Source organism: Alexandromys fortis, unplaced genomic scaffold (assembly GCF_014885135.2).
Source record: "Alexandromys fortis isolate MF-2015 unplaced genomic scaffold, M_Fortis_MF-2015_v1.1 scaffold_128, whole genome shotgun sequence".
In the NCBI taxonomy this organism is placed as follows: Eukaryota; Metazoa; Chordata; class Mammalia; order Rodentia; family Cricetidae; genus Alexandromys; species Alexandromys fortis.
Genome location: NW_026068012.1, coordinates 3021876 through 3031822, shown reverse-complemented (window position 1 = coordinate 3031822; position 9947 = coordinate 3021876).

Genomic DNA, 9947 nt, shown 5'->3' with positions numbered 1-9947 from the left:
CCCATGTCTGGGGTGAATCTTCCTACCTCAGTTACACCTGCTTGGAAATGCCCTTCCTTCAGAGTGTCTCCTAGGTTATTCCAAATCTAGTCACGTTGGCAATCAAGATTAACCACTACAGGCTATAGCTTTCTCAGCATCCATCATTCCAGGAGTTGACTTCCTCTTCCTTCCTTCCTTCCTTCCTTCCTTCCTTCCTTCCTTCCTTCCTTCCTTCCTTCCTTCCTTCTTCCTTTCTTCCTTTCTTCTTCCTTCTTTCTTTCCTTTTCTTTTCTCTGTGGGTTCTCTCCCTCTTCTTATAAAAGTGAGCACAAGGATTGTGGAGGCTTCAATCTGATGACTTTGCCTAATCTAATAATTTTCCAAAAGTTCTGGTGTTAGCCACCACACTGAAATTAATCTTCTATCCTCTTACTACCATTAACATATAGTTTGGAAGTATTAAGCCCCTGCAGGAGTTTTGGGAAACAAACCAGCTTCAAACCACATCTGCATACCCATTTCCACAAAAAAAAATAAATAAACAACAAACAAACAACAACAACAAAAAAAAAAAAAAAAAAAAAAGAGAAAAAACCTCGGCTGGTTTTTTCCATGAGCTTAGGAAGACTTGATGCCAGGGTAGGCATTGTCGTGATATTTCCTTCTAGGTCCATTCTGCTACACCTGCTCCTTGCTAGATTACTTGTCCACTGTTTGGCCTTTCTAGGGACCAGCCTTTGCCCAGTGTAAGGTTTTCCTTTTCTCTTCTTTTCATGTCATTCTTCTTGATGATCTCCAGAACCCTTCCCTTCCATAGTGAACCAGGGTAGAGCCAGCACCCAGAAAGTATTTCTCCAGTATTCTCTGGATTTTTTTTTTATTGTACATCATCAATCTCCACTCATGAATTAGGCACTATAGAGAACCCAATGGCAAGTCCTTCTAGACTGCCAGCAAAATGTGTCCTTCCTGTTAAATATCCTTAGTCTACTTTTGCCCACAGCTTCCTCTCTGAGTCAGCCTTGGCATCCCAGGATACCTGTCTCCAAATTCCTGTCTTATCATAATTTTGTCCTAGATTTAAGCAATCCTGAAAGAGACAATTTTCCAAAGGACTTAGTACCCTATAGAAATAATGATAAAATCCCCCATCCCTCTGTCTTAGTCAGTGCTCTATACTGTGAAGAAACACCATGACCATACAACAACTCCTATAAAGGAAAACATTTAATTGGAGCTTGCTTGCAATATTTAATATCTAAGTCCATTATTGCTATGGCAGGAACACATGGTATGTGCTGGCAGTCATTGGCTGGAGCAGTAGCTGAGAGTTCTACATCCAGACCCACAGGAAGCAGGAAGAGAGAGCCACTGGACCTGGCTTGGGCCCTGGAAACCACAAAGCCCACCCATAATGACACACTTTCTCCAACAGGGTCACACCTCCAAATCCTTCTAAGTAGTGTAAGTTCCTGATGACTAAGCATTCAAATACATGAACCTATGGGGGCCATTCAAATTCAAATCACCACACCTCCCCAGAGCAGTCTCATTGCCCCACCCACAGTGTTGCTACTCGGCCTTCTTCTTAAAAGCTCTCCATCATACAGGGTCCTGCCTCTATCTGTTCTGCATTTTAGACTTTTATATGACATAAATTCCTGATTTATTTCAAGATCCTACCCAGAAAACTGCCATTGGGTTTATTTTAATGATAAAATGAAAACTTGGGAGTCTGCACCATGGCCAACTCTATCTAGCTCATGCTCTTACCATCATGTGCTTGGGACCTTCAAGTTAGGAGTTGTATATTTTCCAGGGCAGAGAATGAGATTTTGCATTTTCAGGTCTCCACTGTGCCTGCTCCTATGTGTCCTGAGGGAGGTAAATGAAAAACACCGCACATTTTTATTTTAAGTACCATTGGACTTGAGCTCATGCCATCTACAGCAACAGCTCTTAATAACACACACACACTCATGTCACCTTTCCTCCTCACTTTCCCTACCCTGAGTGCTTACTTCCTGGATTAACCTTCTGTGAAGGAGAAGAAACTCACACCGTTACCCCATCAATTTAGCTACCACTGGGTCACATAATCAGGACATTGGGTCATGAGGTAACTAACGTCAAGTGACAATTCTGAATCTCTAATAAGTTTCACTAATATCTTTAAAAGGCCCAGCCTACACACAGGCTAACTATAGAGGGTATTTGAAAAGTCTATAGTCCACAGACCAGAGAAGCTACAGGTCAATCTGGCCCCTAAATGCTGAAATGGAAAAATTAAAAAATGCTGCAGGATCCCTTGTGGCTGCAGGGGCAGAAATGCTGCAGGTCCCTAAGCAGTGGCAGGCAGCAGGCCATGTGGCAGCAGGCTGTGGGCAGGGGGTCCCAAAAGCAGCCAGTCCCAGGTAGGGACAGTGTACAAGACCACAAGGAAAGACAGAAAGATGGGAATGCCACAAGACCACACCACAGGTCTCCCAACGTAGTCCTGGGCAGGAAGACAAACGGAGGTGGGCAAGAGACAGAGACATGGATAGACATGCCATACAGAGTGAGGATGGATATTTATTTAGTGGGTTATAGAAGGGAAGAGCGAGGAGAAGGAGAGAAGAGCAGAGAGAAAGAGAGAGAGAGAGAGAGAGAGAGAGAGAGAGAGAGAGAGAGAGAGAGAAAGAAGTGGAGAGAGGCAGAAGCTGCCTCTTGGAGAGGGAGATGGAAAGCTGAAAAATCAGCTTGTCTCAGGCTGGGGAGAGAGTGGGCGTGGCTTGTCTCTTAAAGAGACAGGACAGATCATTACAAATGTAAGTTCAATGAGATGTGACTATAAACTACAGCCAAGCTTAAAACACCAACAAAACCAACAACTTGGAAATTATACACAGACAGGAATATTATGTTTTATGTCCCAAAGGAAGCTCTGACAAAGAGGCCTTTTGGCAACCTTGAAGCTTTCATGGAAGCTCACTGAACAATGGTACTGAAACATGTCAGTTTTAATCAGGGTGATGCTTCTGAGGTGCCAGAGAGACTGTACCCCAAGAGTCAAGAGTTATGCAAGCCAATCACCTGATGGTGGATACTGTGGTTGGCTTTTTCTGAGCACAGTGCGTCCAGGATGCTGTACACAATGTCACAGGCAGGGTGGCTTAAGGAGCATTTTGTAGAGCATGCTATTCCTCGCTCCTCTGCTATTAATTTTTAATTTTTATATAACCTTCACTTGCAGTATTCGTGGACTTGCAAGACGGAAACATATTTTATTGACGATTTTCACTGCTTTCTAAAATAGTGCGGATCATGTCACCAGCAGACACTTAAGTCATGTGTCTTGGATCGTGAGATACATACTCAATACTTGGAAAATATTTATAGGACTTGAGTGTGAATTTCTGTACATTTTGAAAGCATTTCTGGTTTGGCTAGGGTTTCACTTGTTTTTCTTTAATCACCTCTGTGTTTCCTGACGCATGACAAGAGCAAGGGCGAGTACTCAGAATCCCTGATAGGTTTACAGATACAAATTCATGATTCTCAGTCATCGGGTGGATGCTAGTGTTGAGCTGTGGCAGATAGCTTCACAAGTATTTCAATGACAGAGGAGAAGCAAATCCCCCATGTCCACAGATGACAGAGAAGCAAATTTATAAAGAAAAGACACAGCAATGTTTTTACAATTATTTATGAAAAAAAGCTGTCATCTAGTCAAAGGCAGGGAATAGAAGAGAGTCGGCAGATATCCCAAGGAGATCCCAGAGATACTCAGCCTGACTTCCGTTAGCTGCAGTTTACCAAAAGGGCCCAACAGCTCTTGCTGAGGCTCCTAACGAAGCCAAACGCAATTCCCAACCCCCAAGTTTTTTTTTTTTAATGTAATTGCATTCATAGGCAATTCAACGTCTCTTACACTGTGACATTCTACACTTGTATACACAGTGAGGTATTTATGGTTATAAATAAGCTTATTGCCTTTGTGATGTTTGGGGGACATAGGAAGAGTTTGCAGTATTTCCAGGTATTGTGGGGCATCAGAAGCTTCCTTCCAAGCAACGTGGAATCCTAGCACATGATAATCATTGAGAAATCTGTCAGGTCTAGCAGTACAAGCTTGCGGTCCTGGCCCCTCGAAGGCTAGGGCAGGAAGATTGTAAGTTGAAGCCTTATCTGGGTTATTGTGTGAGCTCAAGGCCACTGAGTGACTTAGTGAGACTGCTTATCAAACTAAAAATCAAAGGGGCTGAAGAGATGACTTGGAGATTAATGCACTTGCTGTTCTTGCAGAGGACCTGAGTTTGGATCCCAGCTACTTTATTGGGCAGCTCACAGTCACCTATGACTCCAGTTCCAAAGGATCTGATATCCTTTTCTGGCCTCTATAGGTATCCATTGCACATGTATGGATACCACACACAGACATGCATACATATGGACAAATAAATAATAAAATAAATCTTTAAAGAAAAACAAATAATGGAAAGTACAGAAGAGATAGGTGACTTATCTCAGAGGTCCAGTCTTGCCTAGTACATGGAGTGTTTTTAGTGTCATAGTTCTAGACAAGAATAGAAGGGAGGGAAGGAGGGGAGAAGGAAGGAAATAAACCAAGTAAGTAATCTTGGATGCATGTGGAGATGAGCCAGACCTCTGCTCACATGAGTATGTGTCTCAGATGTTCAAACACCACCTCACAGGTCACACAGTAAGATACCCCCAGGCTCAGTCACTTCTCTCCCAGCTTCCTCCGCAATATACTTCTGTGGGCCTCCTGACTCCAAAAAGGAGTGCTCCGACCCTACAATAACATATCACAATGATCACACTTAGCCCTGTCTGCCCCCTGGTTTGAGAGGCTTTGGTGGCTAAGAAGCCAGTGAGTGTGGGTAACCACCCCTGAGCACGCACAGGGATTCCTAAAACAGCCTAGAAAGAAAACACATGTTCGCCTGCCTCCTAGCTTTTGCATTAACTGGCAGAAGGTGCCTGTCCCAATGCAAGCAGCATCAGAACAGGCCAGGACAGGCAGGTAAGGAGTCAAGTCTGTCTACCTGCAGGGAACTGATTTGGAAAACAGACACTGAACACATAATTGTCCAGCATTGTATTCATGCCACATTGAGCAACCCACCTCTAGGGAGGAGATGCTTATGGTGATATTAACACAACTGAGATGCTTAAGCCAGGAGTTAGGAGGGCACAGGGAAGGTGAGCGTCTTGTCAGACAGGCAGAATGGCTTGAGCGATTGGAGTGAAGTCTATAGGAGGGGGCTCGAGAGAACATTCAGCATTGACAGAATTTACTGCTCTTCCAGAGGACCTAGGCTCAGTTTCCTGAAGCCACTTGGTGGCTCTCAACCTTCTATACCTCAGTGGTAGGGAATCCAACAGGCTTCCAAGGGCACCAGGTTTGCATGTGGTGCATATACATACATTCAGGCAAAACACTCATACACAAAAAGTAAAAGTAATTTTTTTAACCATCAGAGGAATTAAAGGCCACTGGGTGGAGGGTGTACTCGTGAGTAACTGTGCAAGAAGTATGTCAGAGGAACAGGAAAATGTCACCGACCAAGAACTACAATGGAAGAAAAGAGAAGTCCCTGGCCAGCTGCCATCCCAGTATGTAGAGAGGGACCTCTTATCAATGGTGGACAGAAAGAGAATTTAGACTTGAAGCTGGGGTGTTAAACTGGAGTCCACATGTACACAAAATTATATAACACACACACTAACACACAAAAGTACACACATACCATATACGTGTATAGTCTTATATTCATACAAGTACACACATGTATGTAGACACAAATACATACAATACATATCCATGCAATTAACACATCTATCAAATATGTACTCTTGTATAGACACTCACATATTCACACATGCATGCAGCGTACCTCAGACTTTATTATCCATGAAACTGAAAAGCGTTACCCAGCTGCAAATGAAGTTATCCTATAAAACATGTGCATTCTTTAGGTTCCCAGAGAGACATAGAATCAACGCCTTCTGGGCTACATTCCCCTCAGATTTACTGGCGGGTGCCTTACCCAGCATTATCAGGAGGTGGGACACCAACCTCTAATCTGTCGGCCTGAGGTCACTGGCTGGGTGATCATTCTCAGGATCTGCCTCGGGCCCTAATGGGAAACAATCCCACTGCAGTTTTAGAAGTGGTCTATGCTCCCAGCGTCACAAGACAGACACTGGGGGCTGCTTAAAACTCAGTCTGCCACCAGACACCACAAACACGGTTGTCAGTCCCTGCCCAAGGATTCCAGGCTGTGCTGGGAGGAATCAAACATGTGCGGCCTGCAGAAACACCCCCAACCCCTGCTTCAGGCTGAGGGTGCTAGGCGCTTCAGTTCCAACCACCGGGCCACGCTGGGTGAGCATAGGATAGGTGCCCGCACTGGCTTGCTGGCCTGTCTGCATGAACATCTCTGTGACTAATGAAGGAAGCCAAATGGGGCCAATCAGGAATCAAAGTACTACACTCACCGGACAGAATGAAGCTTCCGCACAGGGCCGCCAACGCCACTTTGTTCCAAAAGTAGATTAGAACCAAGCTACCAGCCGTGTATGCTTCCGCGCCAGCTCGCATACACCCAAGAAAGCATCCTCCGCCCGCCCTGACCTTTCATTTGGGTATTCGGGTCACACACCCGTTAATGAGAATTCTGCCCTTCGGGCCAAGGTGCTCCTGACAATTGACTAACGGACTAATGACAAAATTCCTGCATCCTGTGACAGTGAGGAGGAACCTCAGAGGCTCATCACTCTGTCTCCTTGTCCTGTTGATGTGGACATGGGTACCAAAGGGCCTGAACTACTCAGCCGAGGAAGGTGCATTCCTGGAGCATCCGGGTGATAAGTGTCCTAGTCTAGGTGGGGGAGGGGGAGTGAGCCATGGAGCTGCTGGGAAGACTGTATTTCCTTCTGACTTCACAAATGCACTCACTATTTCCTGATTTCTGCTTCCAGAACATTCCCCCTGTCCATCCACACCCTTTACACACTACCTTACCCAGCTCAGTCCCTCCCAGAGACTAACTTATCAATGAGCTCACAGGGCATCTGCCTTCTGGCCAAGGCTAGTTCAGGGCAGGTTCCTAGGCTTGGCTGTGTTCCTCCACTTAAGGCCACAAAAACTATGGGATCTGCTCTATACGGGTCTAGCCAACTTTACCACAGCTAGTCCTCTCCGGCCTTCTCAGTCTGTGTGCGTGCTCCAAGGCCACTGGAGCCCCTTCCCAAGGAAGGCCTTTGGCTTGCTCCATCTTCCTGAGCCTTCGCTTGCCATCTTCCCCTTGCCGTCTTCCCCTTTCTTTTCTTTCTAAACTCTTCAGCTTCCAACTGTTTCACAAATGGGATTTTCCATCTCCAAACAGGATAGACAGTTCCTCTCCAAGGTGTCCTAAACACTTCAGGGCCGAGGGCAAGATATTGATGATGTGACTCTTATTGGTCATGGCCCCCATTCACTTTTGATGCCCTCTGATTGTTAGGAACATGCAAGGCAACCTTCACCTCCCTAATGATTTGCTGAAGTCAGAGCCACATGGAGCAGAGGAAATGCTTCCCAGTTATCCTCAGGGTATTGTCACCACCAGTTCAGTCCTGCTCTAAATCAACAAGAGAAGATCCTAAAAAAATCAGACATGAGCAGTCAAGTTCAAAATCAGTCAGGAAGTCAAACATTTCTATAGCCAGGGTTTGATGGCTCAAGGTTTTGAGGGGTACGTGTTTATTATCTATGTTTGCAACCTCATCAGGCATCTCTCACCAAAGGCCCTCATCTATATTCTGGATAAACAACCTTGTCCTTGTCATTTGCCGATCGCCTCCTCACACCCCAGCCTCCTGAGCCTGCCTCAGCTGTCTGCACTGCAAAGTGAAAGACGCTTTTACCACATCAGCAAAACACCATGTTGAGCTGAGAGCTGCCTTGGGGTTTGCAGAATCAATAAATAGAAACAGGTCGACTGCAGGCTTTCACGCCGAGGAAAACACAGATTGTGTTTGTGTGAAAGAGCCCATGACATGTCAAGGTCATCCCCGAGTCGCTCTCTGAAGATGAGTACTGTCCAACAGAGTTCTCTTCAACAGTGAAAACCTGTCATCTGACTGAATACACACAGTAGCCCCTGGCCATGAGTGACTCCTGGGCATTTGCAACGTGTTGGTATACTCGAGGGGAAAGATCCTGAATTCTATTTAGTTTAAATAACTTAAGTTTTAAGTAGTGCTATGTGAGTCTGTAGGAGTTCTGAGTGACAAGGGATGCATCTTGATGTTTTGTTTAACAGTTCCGCAGAATTGGCTGGAACCTAAGGTTGGGTAGCAGTTAAGGGTGAAGCATTCCATCCTGCGGGGAAGCTTTTAAGACAGGCAGTAAATAACTCAAAACAGTCCCAAGGAGTCCCTGAAATCAGCCTCACTCACTAGGTCCCTCCTTCCCACGAGTACATGAGCAGTAAAGACTTCCACCAGTCTTCTCAGACAAGACCAACTGAGAGGCCTGGAAGGGACTTTACAACCTGTTGAGCTGTCTGCAGGTTGTACAGCGTGCCCCAGGTTTCCAGATGTGTGGTCTGTCACCTACACTGGAGGTGGGCTTTTGTGATATAGCTGCCTTTGAGTGGTTTCTGCTACTGTAAGTATCCCCAGTAAAACTTACGGTTCAACAAGTTGGACTTTAATGGTATCCATACCTTGGGCTGTCATAGGCTTGCTATCTGGGGTGAATAAGCATTTGTTTGGGCTTCACAGAAATAGCCTTGACATATGCAAAAAGCCAAACTCTACCTTAGCAGTAACATAGTTAAACATGAGATTAATTAACTGCTAACCACAGAGAAACCTGAACTAACCAGTCTAGAGCTTGAGATAATAACGGCCATGCTTCTAGGTTAAATGTGAGTGCACCAGCTGCGGGAAGTGAAATTCACTGAGCAAACTTAGGTGTAGAAGGGATTTGGAAAGGGCAGAAATTTCATCCTGGATCCTAGCATCCACGTTGGTTTTATACAGGATGAGAAGACCCAGGAGATGTTGAGCCATTTGCGGGTGAGGTCTCCTGACCTCCTTCTTGGAAACAACTTCATTTTTAAGTACTATGACTTTTTGGATTATCACCCAAATCTCTGTACCAGAGATGCAGAGATGGCCAATGTTTAAAAGCACTGACTTTTGTTTCAAAGGACCCACGTTCAATTCCCAGCATCCACAGGGTAGCTAACAGCCATTTTTAATTCCAGTTCCAGAGGACCCAATGTCTTCTTCTAGCATATATGGGCAATGTGAACACTGGTGCAATACATTAATGCAGGCAAAATACACACATACACATATATTAATAATAATAATAGCAGCAGCACCAATGATCAGCCTGCAAGAGACACTTCCTCATGCAGTGGACACAGTGGACAATGGGTCAAAGTGCAGGGCATAAGTGACTGTGGAGGCCTCAGCCCTAAATGGACATTTGTATCAGCCCCTCTCCGACCAAGGCTCAGGAACCATTACAGAAAAGGGGGCAGAGACTGTAGGAGCCAGAGGTCAGGGAGGACTGTAAAAAGCAATGTCTTCTGGACACCACAGGACCACTGCACTCAAGAAGTCATAGCAGCCAACGCCTGCCTGTGCAAGACCAAGTCAGTCAACATCTCAGCATGGCGTGTGCTGGATAGTTTCATGTCCACTTAACACAAACCATAGTCATTTCCGAGAGAAAGAAATCTTAGCTAAGAAAGTGTCTCCATAAGATCAGACCGTAGACAAGCCTGTAGGGCATTTTCTTAGTTGAGGATTGGTGTGGGAGGGCCCAGCCCGTTGCAGGTGGTGCCATCCCTGGGCTGGTGGTCCTGGGTTCCGTAAGAAAGCAGGATGAGCAAAATCAAGCCAATAAGCAACATCCTTCCATGACTCTGCATCAGCTCCTGCCTCCAGATTCCTGC